Source organism: Microtus oregoni, unplaced genomic scaffold, assembly GCF_018167655.1.
Source record: "Microtus oregoni isolate MIOR12 unplaced genomic scaffold, Mior012 000026F_ref0000081, whole genome shotgun sequence".
Classification (NCBI taxonomy): Eukaryota; Metazoa; Chordata; class Mammalia; order Rodentia; family Cricetidae; genus Microtus; species Microtus oregoni.
The window spans coordinates 26,606,667-26,618,414 of NW_024543085.1; the positions used below are offsets into that span (position 1 = coordinate 26,606,667).

General features: G+C 49.0%; 1 long non-coding RNA gene across 1 annotated transcript in view; it reads right to left on the minus strand.

The window, feature by feature from the left end:
• Nucleotides 1-10,104, minus strand: part of LOC121463402 — an 81,967-nt gene extending 71,863 nt beyond the window's left edge. The window contains exon 1 of the long non-coding RNA XR_005976436.1: nt 9,464-10,104. This is a non-coding gene — a long non-coding RNA (uncharacterized LOC121463402). The remainder of the gene's footprint in view (nt 1-9,463) is intronic.
• Between the last annotated feature and the right edge of the window lie 1,644 nt (nt 10,105-11,748).

The following is an 11,748-nucleotide window of genomic DNA, read 5'->3' on the forward strand; positions in this document are numbered from 1 at the left end:
GCAGACCACTGACTCTCCGGGGGTCCCAGAACACTCAGCCTGCCAGCCCCAGTATTTAAAACTGTGTCACAGATTTCCCTGCGAAGAGCCGTGTGTAGTGGCCCAGGAAGACCTGCAGCTGCACTTGAAGGTGGCGTGAACTACGGAAGTGAGTATATAAGGCACTCCTGGCTCCAGCGTGAGACTCCGTCTCAAAAGAAAACAGAATCTAAAGAGTCAATTGCCAAGAACATGTCCAGCTACCCGAGTCAATAAACAACTCCATCCCCTTCATCAAACACAAGAAAAAGACTGAAGATCTCAGTAACATGTCTTTTCTTTTTTTTTTTTTTTTTGGTTTTTCGAGACAGGGTTTCCCTGTGGCTTTGGAGCCTGTCCTGGAACTAGCTCTGTAGACCAGGCTGGTCTCGAACTCACAGAGATCCGCCAGCCTCTGCCTCCCGAGTGCTGGGATTAAAGGCGTGCGCCACCATCGCCCGGCCAACATGTCTTTTCAAAAGCAGATTCAAACCTAGAGCTCCATCTGTAAAAGCCTAAGTCATGTGTGTACTAAATCGGATCCCAGCATGTATGTTTCAGTGTTTCCTAAGAGCAGTTACAAAATTCAGGACTTCGGGGCTGGAGAGATGGCTCAGCGGTTAAGAGCACTGACTGCTCTTCCAGAGGTCCTGAGTTCAGTTCTCAGCAACCACGTGGTGGCTCACAACCACCTATGATGAGATCTGGTACCCTCTTCTGGCCTACAGGCAGGATACTGTATAAATAAATCTTTGAAAAAAAAACAAAAAACAAAATGCAGGACTTCAAGAGAACGCTAAACTGTGCGCAGAGGAGCCAGTTTGGAGGCGGGCGGCAGTCCGCTGTGGCCCACACGAATCCATCACACACACTCTGGAGGAAGCAACATGCCTGCCTTTGAAACCTATTCAAACATGTGAACAATTATTAAAGCCATCTAAAAACGGAAGCACTAGTTTCGAGCAGAGCTCTGCAGAGTCTGACGTGAGTTAAGTAGCAGTATGTGGTGACAGTCACAGAAAGTAAAGCTCGTAATCATTTTCTAACAGAAAACTGTGTGCTGCTATAATTGGTTTTGTTAATTAGTCTTCAAAATGTTCTAAGATCTTAGAAGATCTCATCGTCACCAGTCCCTCCTCCTCACAGGTCCCGTTTGATTTCCCTCTCAGGTAAGATTTTTACATATTTCTCTTGGGAATGGCTTTTCTTTCCAACAAATTCCCTCATGTTAGAATATGCTGTGAAATCTCAACTCAGCTCATTTCCGACCCTGAACCACCTGATCGTAATTTAGAGTGCCTCCAGGAGCCTAGCCCTTAGAAGCCATATTGGAGTGCCCCGCAGCACCCCAAGAACATGCTGTCTGCTTTTAAGATGAATCTGCTATCCCCGACCCCTTGCAACCAGATCCCAGCCCCACAGGCCTCTCCTTTAGAAGCCTCAGAGCTGTTACTGGGCCCAGTCTGTGAACTACAGACAGACAGTGTTTTGACTTCCTACACATCCTGCACGTACAACATAGGGCATCTCCTTCCTATACACACACTCTTCCCCAAGTCAGCTGTTCTCAGAGGACTTCTGGATTATTGCTCTCACGGTCTAGTACAGACCCAAAGCAATGTAATTAGCTGGAAAAAAACATCTGTGCGTCATAGCCCTTCCTTCAGTGAGCTCCAACGCTGCTGCAACCGCCACTCTGCAGCTCAAAAGTCAGCTTGCAGGGCGGGAGGTGGCTCTGTGGTTAAGAGGACATCCTGCTCTTCCAGAGGATGGAGATCCAATTCCCAGCGCCCACGAGGCAGCTCACAACCATCTGTAACTCCAGTTGCAGGGGACCCTCTGGCTTCCGACACCCTCTTCTGGCTTCCTCAGGAACTGCACGTACATGGCACACTGACAGACGTGCAGGAAAAATATCCATACGCATAAACAAAAGAGGAAATTGGTTAGTATCTGACACATTGAAGTTAAATCAGCAGCTTACGGTTTTGTTCTTTACCATCAGAAATATTTTAATAAACAGGATCTAATCACCCTTAGCTGTCCTGTAACTCACTTTTGGAGCCGGCAGGTTTTGAACTCAGTGATCTGCCTGTTTTTGTCTCCCAAGTGCTAGGATTAAAGGCATGGGCCGCTACACCTGACTTCAATATATCTTTATTAAGAACTCCCTGACTACTCAGGAATATATATCCGAGTTAGAATAGGTTCAAGGTTTTCTGAAAACATGGACTGCTCAAGAAACTTGTCAAAAAAATTATAATCATTACCATACAGTAATTTTTTAAATGTCATGAAGGAGAAATCAAGCAAAGGTCAGGCTTGCAATGTAAGCGGGTACGTAGAGGGTGGGTGCACGCGTGGAGTCACGAAGAGTAGAAAACGTTCCCTAATTTAATGTGAGGTCCTCTGAGAATCTGGACCAGCAATCATGGGAAATCTAAGTGTACATTACTGAGCCTACCCTAGGCCTGCCTAGTCAGGAGGCATGTGAAGCCAAAGCTATGTGTTCTAACAAGCCCTCTGTGGTGTGATAACCATGGGTCCAATGTAACCAACTCCATAAAGCAAAGAACCAAAGCCAATCATTTTGTCATTAACATTTTCTGTTTGCTTTTGAGAGTCTCACCATGTAGGTTAGCCTTGAACGAGTGATCCTCTGCCAGGATGGTCACTGGAAACACACCCAGCTTCCTTAAATTCTTATAGGAAGGTAGTACCCACGGTCACTCACTATGAACACCTTTCAGTAAGCTCAAAGTGCTTCTTTAACATTATACCTGAATCCAACCAGTACCACGGGCTGTCATAGGCAAATGCATCTTGGTTTCTGGACTGTCAATCTAACAGTATCTCCAGATACTTAGACCCAGCAAATATAAACTCTTGGTACTAAGCAACTATAATGAATACCTAAAAAGCAGCCTACACACGGTTGACCTCTAATGTGTCAAGCAACACAGGCTTCCTTTATTTGTTTAGTTCAGTTCACTTCTGTTGCTATCAGGAGTGTTTGGTTCTGTCTTATTAAGGTTGTATTTTGGTTTTGTTTCTAAGGCAACAGCAGGAATTACTGGAACACTTGGTTGACAGTTTGAGGCGCTTGCATTTGTTTATGTATTATTATTTGTACTCTATCAAAAAGATTCAGCCAGTTTGTGGTGGCACACACCTTTGATCCCAAAGGGACCCCTTCTTGGGAAGCAGAGGCAGGCCAGTCTGATCTACATAGCAAGCTCCAGGACACCCAGAGCTACCCAGTCAGACCCTGTCTAAATAAGAATAGAAAAAAAAAGGTAAAGAAAAGGAAAGAGGTTAATAGGGTTATTTAAAACCTAACCACAAAGAATAGACAGAATGTCTTGAGAAGGTTGCCTGCTCCCTCCCCAATTCACACTTCACCTTGGAGTGTTCTCTATGACTTTTGATTTTGAGTGACAGGTTAGTATTCCCAACTGTGTTGTACGTATTCTATAGTAAAACTCGTTTTCACTGTGGGACATACAGTGCCAACAGCAGGAGTTCTAGAAGAAGCCATAGAATAATGCAGACCTAGAACACAGGTACACATCACAGCGACAAGTAGGCTCATGCGACGCACAAGATGGCGGAGTCTATGCAGCACCTTTCTGCAAACACTACCATGCATGTCATCTCATCATCAACCCACACCAGCACAGAATCTGAGCACTGAAGAAAACTGCGTTTTTCACCTCCACGCTCTTGTTCTAAACATGTCGGCAACGTCCTGTATAGTTTTCATCCATTCCCTAGTAGCTTCCTACACCAATAAACACTTGCTTCCACTTCTACGTCTACCTTAAATATCCCCTTGGAGAAGCTTAACTCGGGTGTTACGATGAGACCGAACAGTTATGGAACAAAGAGTCCACTCCCGTTCTTATGCTGAAGCTGTTTTCTCAACGTCACACCACGCTTGGGGTTGTACTTCTGTTCTTCTTTTTAGAATTATTAACAAATATAATTTCTTATTCCATAAATCAATTTACCTAATTTATGCTCTTCAACGCACGGATTTTATTTTCTTTACCAGAAGTACAGGGACGGTCAGAATACAACTGAAATACATCCTTCCTTTCCTCTGTGTGGATATATTCTTCCCAGCCCCCTTCTGACCCGTACACCGCATCTTGCAACTATTTTTAATCTGTCATCAAATAAGGGTGACAGCTCCTGCTCCGATTCTTACAGGCGAGAAATCAAGGTGACACTTAACCAGAATGCCTTGGAAGAACCGTGACGTCGGAGTCCCTGTCTTCCGTGCTCCCTTCCACCCTTCAACCACGGGCGCTAGGGCTGGGTGACGTGACTACTGACTTACTCAACAAATATTTGAGTGCTCCTAATGTCAAGCACCGTGATAAGCACTGGAGACAAAACCGTCAGCAAGACAAATCCTGCCCAGCCCTTCCAACACATTTAAAATAAAAAACGGATTCAACTTGTGAGGCGTTCATTTGGTTCATGCACCAATTACTCCCATCCATTTGTAAATAATTATTTGTCACTATTGCTATCCCCAACTTCTCCTCTCTGCTTCTGGAAGGGAGAGACCACATGAAGTAGGACAGCTTATGTAACAATACAGATGTTCTACCGATGAGGGCCTCACCCGGGTCAGATAAAACATCACCAGCAACTACCTATAATCTAGGAATGAGAAACATTTGTGCCAATGCCCTAGAATTTTCTTTTAAAGGCACACTACCTTCGCCTAAATGTTTGCTCATTACATGTCAGACTCCAAGGGAAGCAAAGCCTCCACTCTGTCCCGTACTGTTGCCACTAGTGGCTATCTACATTTGGATCAACTCGAAGTTCAGTTCCTGCGTCACACAAGCCACACTGAGGATGTAAGTCACTTGAGGGCCTCAATCAGGTAGCAGGCTGGAGATCGCAGCTTTGGAAACCGCTTCATCATCTCCGAAAGCCGTACAGGGCGGAGGGGCTCACACACATCTCTGTATACTAAATCTGAAAATGACAGTATCATGAAATCTGAAGAAGCATCTATGTCCTACCACAGCACATAAAGCGTATCCGTTGGTAACGGGAGCCATTTTTCTTCCCAAAGAAGGGAAAGTGGCAATGGCAGCAAGCTGCTCTCCCAGTAAGTATAAGAAAAACCAAAAAAAAAAAAAAAAACAGCAAAACTGGAAAACAAGTGAAAATCACTGTACGTCACTATCGTCTTCTCTAGTCCATTTACGAGAACATGTTAGTGACACTGTATTGTTGTTTTTCACAAGAGTGTGTGCTGTTCTTCTGACAGCTCACAGCAGAGGTGGCAAGGATGCTTCAGGATGAAAGGAAGGGAAGGAGGTGAAGCAAATACGAGAATTCAATGGCGCCCAATGCAAAAGAAGTTATTGTTAATATGTGCCACGGACACACTGACTTTTAAAAAATCATTCGGGGCGCACATGCAGACAGAATACCAAGAATACTGTATACATAATAAATAAATAAATCTTTAAAAAAAATGAAAAATCATTCGGTAACTTTGAAGAGATCCATGTTCTCATCCAGCACATGACAAAGGAGGAGCCCCGTCTGACAGAATGAGCCGAGGACGTGCACTCGCTGAACACATTACATTTTTTTTTTTTTAATGAAAGTTGGGGTCTGGAGATGGCTCAGCAGTTAGGAGCATGGGCTGCTTTCCAGAGGCCCCGAGTTCCATTTTCAGCACCAGTACTGTGGCTCGCAACTGTCTTTTACTATAGTCCCATGGGAACCGATGCCCTCTTCTGGTATGCAGATGTACATGCAGACGAAACACCCAAATACGTAAATAAATCAACCCACTTTTAAGAAAAGGTTCTTGAAAAGACCACGGGAACTTCCTGAAGGAGGTACCCAAGAAGCAAACAAGCCCTCTTAACAGAGCTACACAAGGACACCCTAAACCAGCGGTTCTCAACACTTTCACAGGGGTTGCCTAAGGGGACCATCAGAAAACACAAATATTTACATTATGATTCATAACAGTAGCAAAATTACGGTTATGAAGTAGCAACGAAAGTAATTTTATGATGGGGGGTGACCACACATGAGGAACTGCATTAAAGGGTTGAGAACCACTATGCCAGCGTGGTCGGACAATGCTGGGGGGAAAAGTGTCATTCATGGTGGTGGTACTGCATAGACAGAGAAGGAACACAACCAGAAACTACTTATCCCAAACCAGCTGGTTATGTCGCACTGGCCTGGGTGGGTCCTCAAGCTCGGCTCACCAAACTGCGAAGAATGCCAACATTCACCTTGATACCCTGATCTCTGATATACTTACCCACGTACACCATTTCGGTGACAATCTTTAGGACACGGGAGACAACGATGAAAAAGCAAACGAGTCACCAGATTATTAGAATCAGAATTACGTGTTTAGGGAGACATTTCGGTTTACTGGGCTGTTATCTGCTTAGATATCAACAAAGCATATTTTCCCAACACGTACTGGAACCCCCCCATCATCTCAATGTTCCCATCAAATTTACATAAACGAGGAACAAACAAACCAAGGAGACTTCGGTAAAAAAAAAAAAAAAAAAAAAAAAAAAAAAAAAAAAAGCAAGGCTCTATACCCCAGAAAGTGTGCGCTTCCTCCAAAAAATTTCATGGCAGAACTTCACAGACACTGTACCCCACAGGGGCAGTTCTGGTCACATCCAAACCATGACCACCATGGCATCCTTATTCATGACCATGCGTGGAACACAGATACATCTTCTAGACTCTTCTTCAGCTTACACATATGTTCAACAACAACAAACACGAAAACAATCGCAGGGATCCACCTGTTAACGTCTATTGCTAAGAGCTCCCCCCCCCTCCTTCCTCCACAGTGAACTGACTAGGTAGCATGAAGGCCTTAACGAATTTACCAAAAGGTTCTCCTCCCTTTCAAACAAGCGGACCTGTCATATAAAGGCTTCCACAGAAGAAATCCGCGTACACAAACTTGGGCCCTCGGTTCAGCCCGCACTGCTCTCAGGCTGTTCACAAAGGTCAAGCAGCCCCAAGTCATGGTTCCAAGTATGTGTTCTGGGATCTGCCCCCCTGGATACCAGTCAGGAGTCCTCACACCACCACCTCTGCCAGAACCTCCTGGGCTTCCACTTCCCCAAATGTAAAACTGTTACTCCTCCAGGTTACGGCCATGTTTGCGCAGTCATCCTGTCTGGCACATAGAGGCCCCATTTAGTGATAGATCGACATGTTAACTATTGGGGCTATTTTTCACTCTTGGGTGCGTAAATATGGATGATTCAACAACTATCTAGTCTATCAGGCTGGCTACCTATCAATTTCATTCCTACTGCGTCACAGCTCCTGGAGAAGGAGGAGGTGAAGAAAATGGCCCTCGCTCCTAACTCTATCCGGATTTCAGGTCCCTCGCTAGGAAGAGTGGGTACTGAGAATAATTTTAAAGGTTTCCGGTTGATTATACCGTGCAGCCTGGATGAAGAGCCAGATGGAGAGACTTCCGTGTCCAGTGATAACACAGCTGTGAGGTCCGTTCGACTCCCTCAGCTGATCCTCCAGCCCCGGGGACAGCTGACTGGCAGGGATGCTGTGACGACGAACCCAAATCCCGCTGCTCCGGGGAGAAATAACTGCGACCAGCCCGGCAAGAGCGTACCTCGGCGGAGTTCTCGGACAGGGCAGGGGGCTGCGACCCTTCCTGCGCCCTCCCCCGCGTCCGGGCCGCCAGCGCCCAGCCCCCTCGCGGCCGAGGCACGTGACTCGACACGCGCCAGCTGCACGCGGGCTCCATCAAAACAAAAACAGAGGAGGCGGGACGGGCGGGGGCGAGCGCGCGGGCGCGCGCGCTCGCCACCGCCGCCGCTCGTCCGCCACGACCGCGCGCCTCCGCCAGGCCGGGGGCGGGAGGGCAGAGGGCGCCACCCTGTTTACCGCCAGGCTCGGGTCCTGCGCCGGAAACGGTCTCCCGGGAGCGGGCGCGTGAGTGCGCACCCACCCGCGGCGGGGGCCTGCGTGGGCGGTGAGCGGCCTCGCGGCTGCGTGTCACCCCCGTCACGACTTCTGCTACGCACTTCGCCCCCAGCCTCCAGCTCGCGCGCTGCTGCGGACCCCTCTCACGTGGCCGCCTCCTCCCTCACACGCCGTTCCGAGCGGACCCAGGCGCTCCGGAGCCTGTCCCCACCCCGCCTCGGACGTCACCCTCCTCGGACCACCCAACCCACACCTTCCGCCCCGGGCGCGCGCGGGAGGGGGTAGATGGCTCCAAGCTGTCAGAAGCCTACAGGGTGCCACATGACGAAGCTCGCCCTCGTCCTCGCCACTCACGCAGCAGCCTTGCTGCGAGCTCAAACAGACATATTGGGGGGGGGGGGAGTCTTGATTTTTCTCTATTGATTTGAAACTCGTCCCCCCCCACACACACACACATAAGTATTAGACTCAGCTCTACCTACGCAGTTGCTTTGCCTCTCCACGGTCTCCTACCAAATCCAAGCGACTTATCAAATCCAAATGCCCACCCCACACACCTGCTAGATAACCTGTCTTCTGGAAACCCGAAGTCCCACCCATCCAGCCTGGGGGGGGGCCTATGCTGGGGGGGGACAGAGGTGGTGGCGACACGATCATGGGTAGTCACAGGAAGGGGGGGATATGCACCCCTTGCCTCCCTACTCATCTCCAGAGCAAAAGAACGTATCCTGCTTCCCTCCGCCAAAATAATAGCCCAAGTCAAAGCGCCGCTTTCCTAGGGGCTGCCTCTTCCCCCCTGAGAACCAAGACGTCGCATCCCTCCCAATCGCACGCCCCCGGCCCTTACTTCTTGTTGACAGCAGAGGTGGGGGGCGTGGGAGCCATGCGTGAGTTGCCTCCAGGTTCGGGATGTTGGTCTCCGCTGAGTGAAGAGGTGGAATCTCGAAATGGAAACAGTCCTCCCCCCCCCTCGCCGGTCCCTCCCCTCCTCCTCCTCCTCGTCTGTTTACCTCAAGTTTGAATTTTATCTGCGCAACATTAGCTGGAATGCGGACATTGAAAAAAAAAAAAAAAAAACACTCGCTCTCAACCCGGCAGCAGCTCCGGAGGAGCCATGTGGCATCAAGCCACCGCAAAGGGGAAAAAAGTGCTCTTAGCAACACAAACATGGCGAAATAGCTCCGACATGCCCGTCTCACGCAGCAACCCTACCTTCCTTCTCTGGCCCGCCGAGCCTCCCGATCGGCAGCCGCAAGCCCTTTGCGGGGGGCGTCAAGGGGCCCCGGGGGAGTGCGAGGGTGGACGTCAGCAGAGTCCACCGGGAAAATAGCTCGGATGACGCGCCAACCCATCTGCCTCACGGGGAGTGCGGGGACACCTTTTTCACCCCCAGGGTTGGAGTTGAGCACCAAATACCCGTCCCCAAGTCCTACTGGGCCCGTTTTCCCCACCCTACAGAACTTACCGGTGGTCTGAACATTACGCAGCTCTGCTTTCCTTTCTGGCTCCTTCCTCCGGAGCGAGGAGGAAAATGATGCGCACGTAGATTCCGAGAGCGTATTCTTCTAGAATTTTCCCAGGATGGTCGCGGGGAGCGATGGGGACTCAGAGACAGGTGCGGGGCTACCGGTTAAAAGTTGCTCTGCGCACGGTGGACAACAGGGTCCCCGGGGCGGGCCGAGGACCCCCACTCCCTGCCCCCGGCGTCGCCCACTTGTCACGCCAGGCTGCTGCGTGCGCTCGGCTGCAGGGGAGGTGGCGTAGTTTCTTTTTCTCCCACCTCTTCTCACTCACTTGTTTTTGTAGCCGTGGGCTCCCCTAATGCTTTCCTCTCCACAATGTTGTTTCATTATATCATGTCCATCATGTGACACCGGAGAGGCCTCTCTATGGAAACTTAAAGGGGCTCCCACGTGACTGCAGCAGCAACAACAGCAGCAGGACCGGCGGCGGCGGCAGCGGCCGCAACGTTTGTACCACCACCCACCAGGAGCCCCTCGCAGCATCCCGAAGGGGCTTGTGGCGCTGCAGAAGCCCAGATAAGGGAGCCACTGCATCCGGGAGCTGTGGCGTCGGTGCGTGCGTGGAGCCCGTGCTCATTACACAGCAAACGAACAGGAGCGTCCTTAAATCCTTTCCTGCAGTCACCAAACCCACGCTCTGTTAAATGACATTTCGTGGTTCCTACTTTATTTTCTCCCGAAAGCTGTGAGTTTCCTCTCAGGCCTGATTAAATTTTACAAAGTCAAAAAGAAAAACCAGATATGCCCCCTCAGTGAGCTCACTCGCAGATCGCTGGTAGAACAGGAATGCCCAAAGAATAACAACAAATAGAACCAGGCATTTGTTCCATAATTCCCATCACCACCAGTTTCAGAGCTTTCTGGAATTACATTCCTCCGGTAACTGTTGATGATGCTCTCAAGAGGCAAAATGCAACGCAGTTTTTTCTCTTCCGCAGCTATATTAGGGCTTCGTTGCTGACAACAGTAAAAACTTGTTTGTGTCAGGAAGTGAGGTATGAAGCTATGACCTGTAAGGTACAGACAAAACCAAAGTGGCAGTTTGGGTACTTCTTTTCTGACCACGTTCTTTCAAGTGGTGACAAGATGACGGCTATAAAATGCGTGTTTGGTTGGAAATAAGATGATCAGGAAAACATGCTTATCCCTTAATCATACTGTACATGTTACACACTAGAAATTATGTATACATATATGCATGTGTGTGGATAGGAAGCAAGCATGTGCATTTTCATGTATTAGAAACCACTAATTCTGTCCCCACTGCTAGCATTTAACTTCAACATTCGCCATTAAAGGCTTATTCGAGTCCAATGATGTATGGGAAGTAACAGTTTGAAGTACTTAGTCTTACTGACTTGCAGTCTCGGGAGGGGGATTCTACTTTGAATTGCAATTCTCTGTCTCAAACTTTTTATGGATAATGGAAATATTATCCTATAAATCTAAAATAAACGGCTATTTCTCTGTTGGCCCATGTTCTTTCCCATTTCTTGTAAGGAAAACTAGATGGGCGAAATTGTGGAAAAGAAAAAAGCAACAACAACTCAGTAACCTGAAGAGTGAGATGGGTGATGGCCTCCCGGCCTGGCCTTGGGTGTACGTCTTCCTACCTCATCAGTTATGATAAACGATTGCACTTACATCCTTTCGAATTCTATTAACCTCCATCCTTTTGGCCTTCCAACCTCACGTTTCATCCTTTACCCATATTTCCCCTGACTCTCCCAATTCCGGCCCTTTACTTAACGTGCCCAGGTCAGGCCTTCCCAAATTCTTAAACCCCCCCCCCGCCCCCGCCCCCACCAGCAGCAGCTGGTTCTCTTCTCAGCAACTCTACCTCCTTACCTCTCTTTGACCTCCTTTAATCTCCACAGCCTGGCCCTTGACTTCACGGACTTGGCTTACCTTTCTTCACCTGAAATGTCCTGCCCTTTCTTGGGGTCTGCTTTTACCCACGCCTCTCTGGCCCCATCCCTTCTGCGGGCAAGCCCCAGCATTCCTCCACGGCTCGGCCTGGTCATCTTGAATCTCATTTTGTTGGCTTGCCCTGGGCAAGAAGGGAGTGTGTGGTGCAAAGTGGGGCCAAGACTACCCCCGGACAAGACCCCTGCCTTGCCCCCTCCGCCCCTCCCGAGCCCTGGTTGCGGCGCTTCCTGGGCGGATGGTTTGGACTTGCTGCGGCAGCTGCGGTTGTGCTGTGTCATGCAAGAAGGAGGCGGCGGCG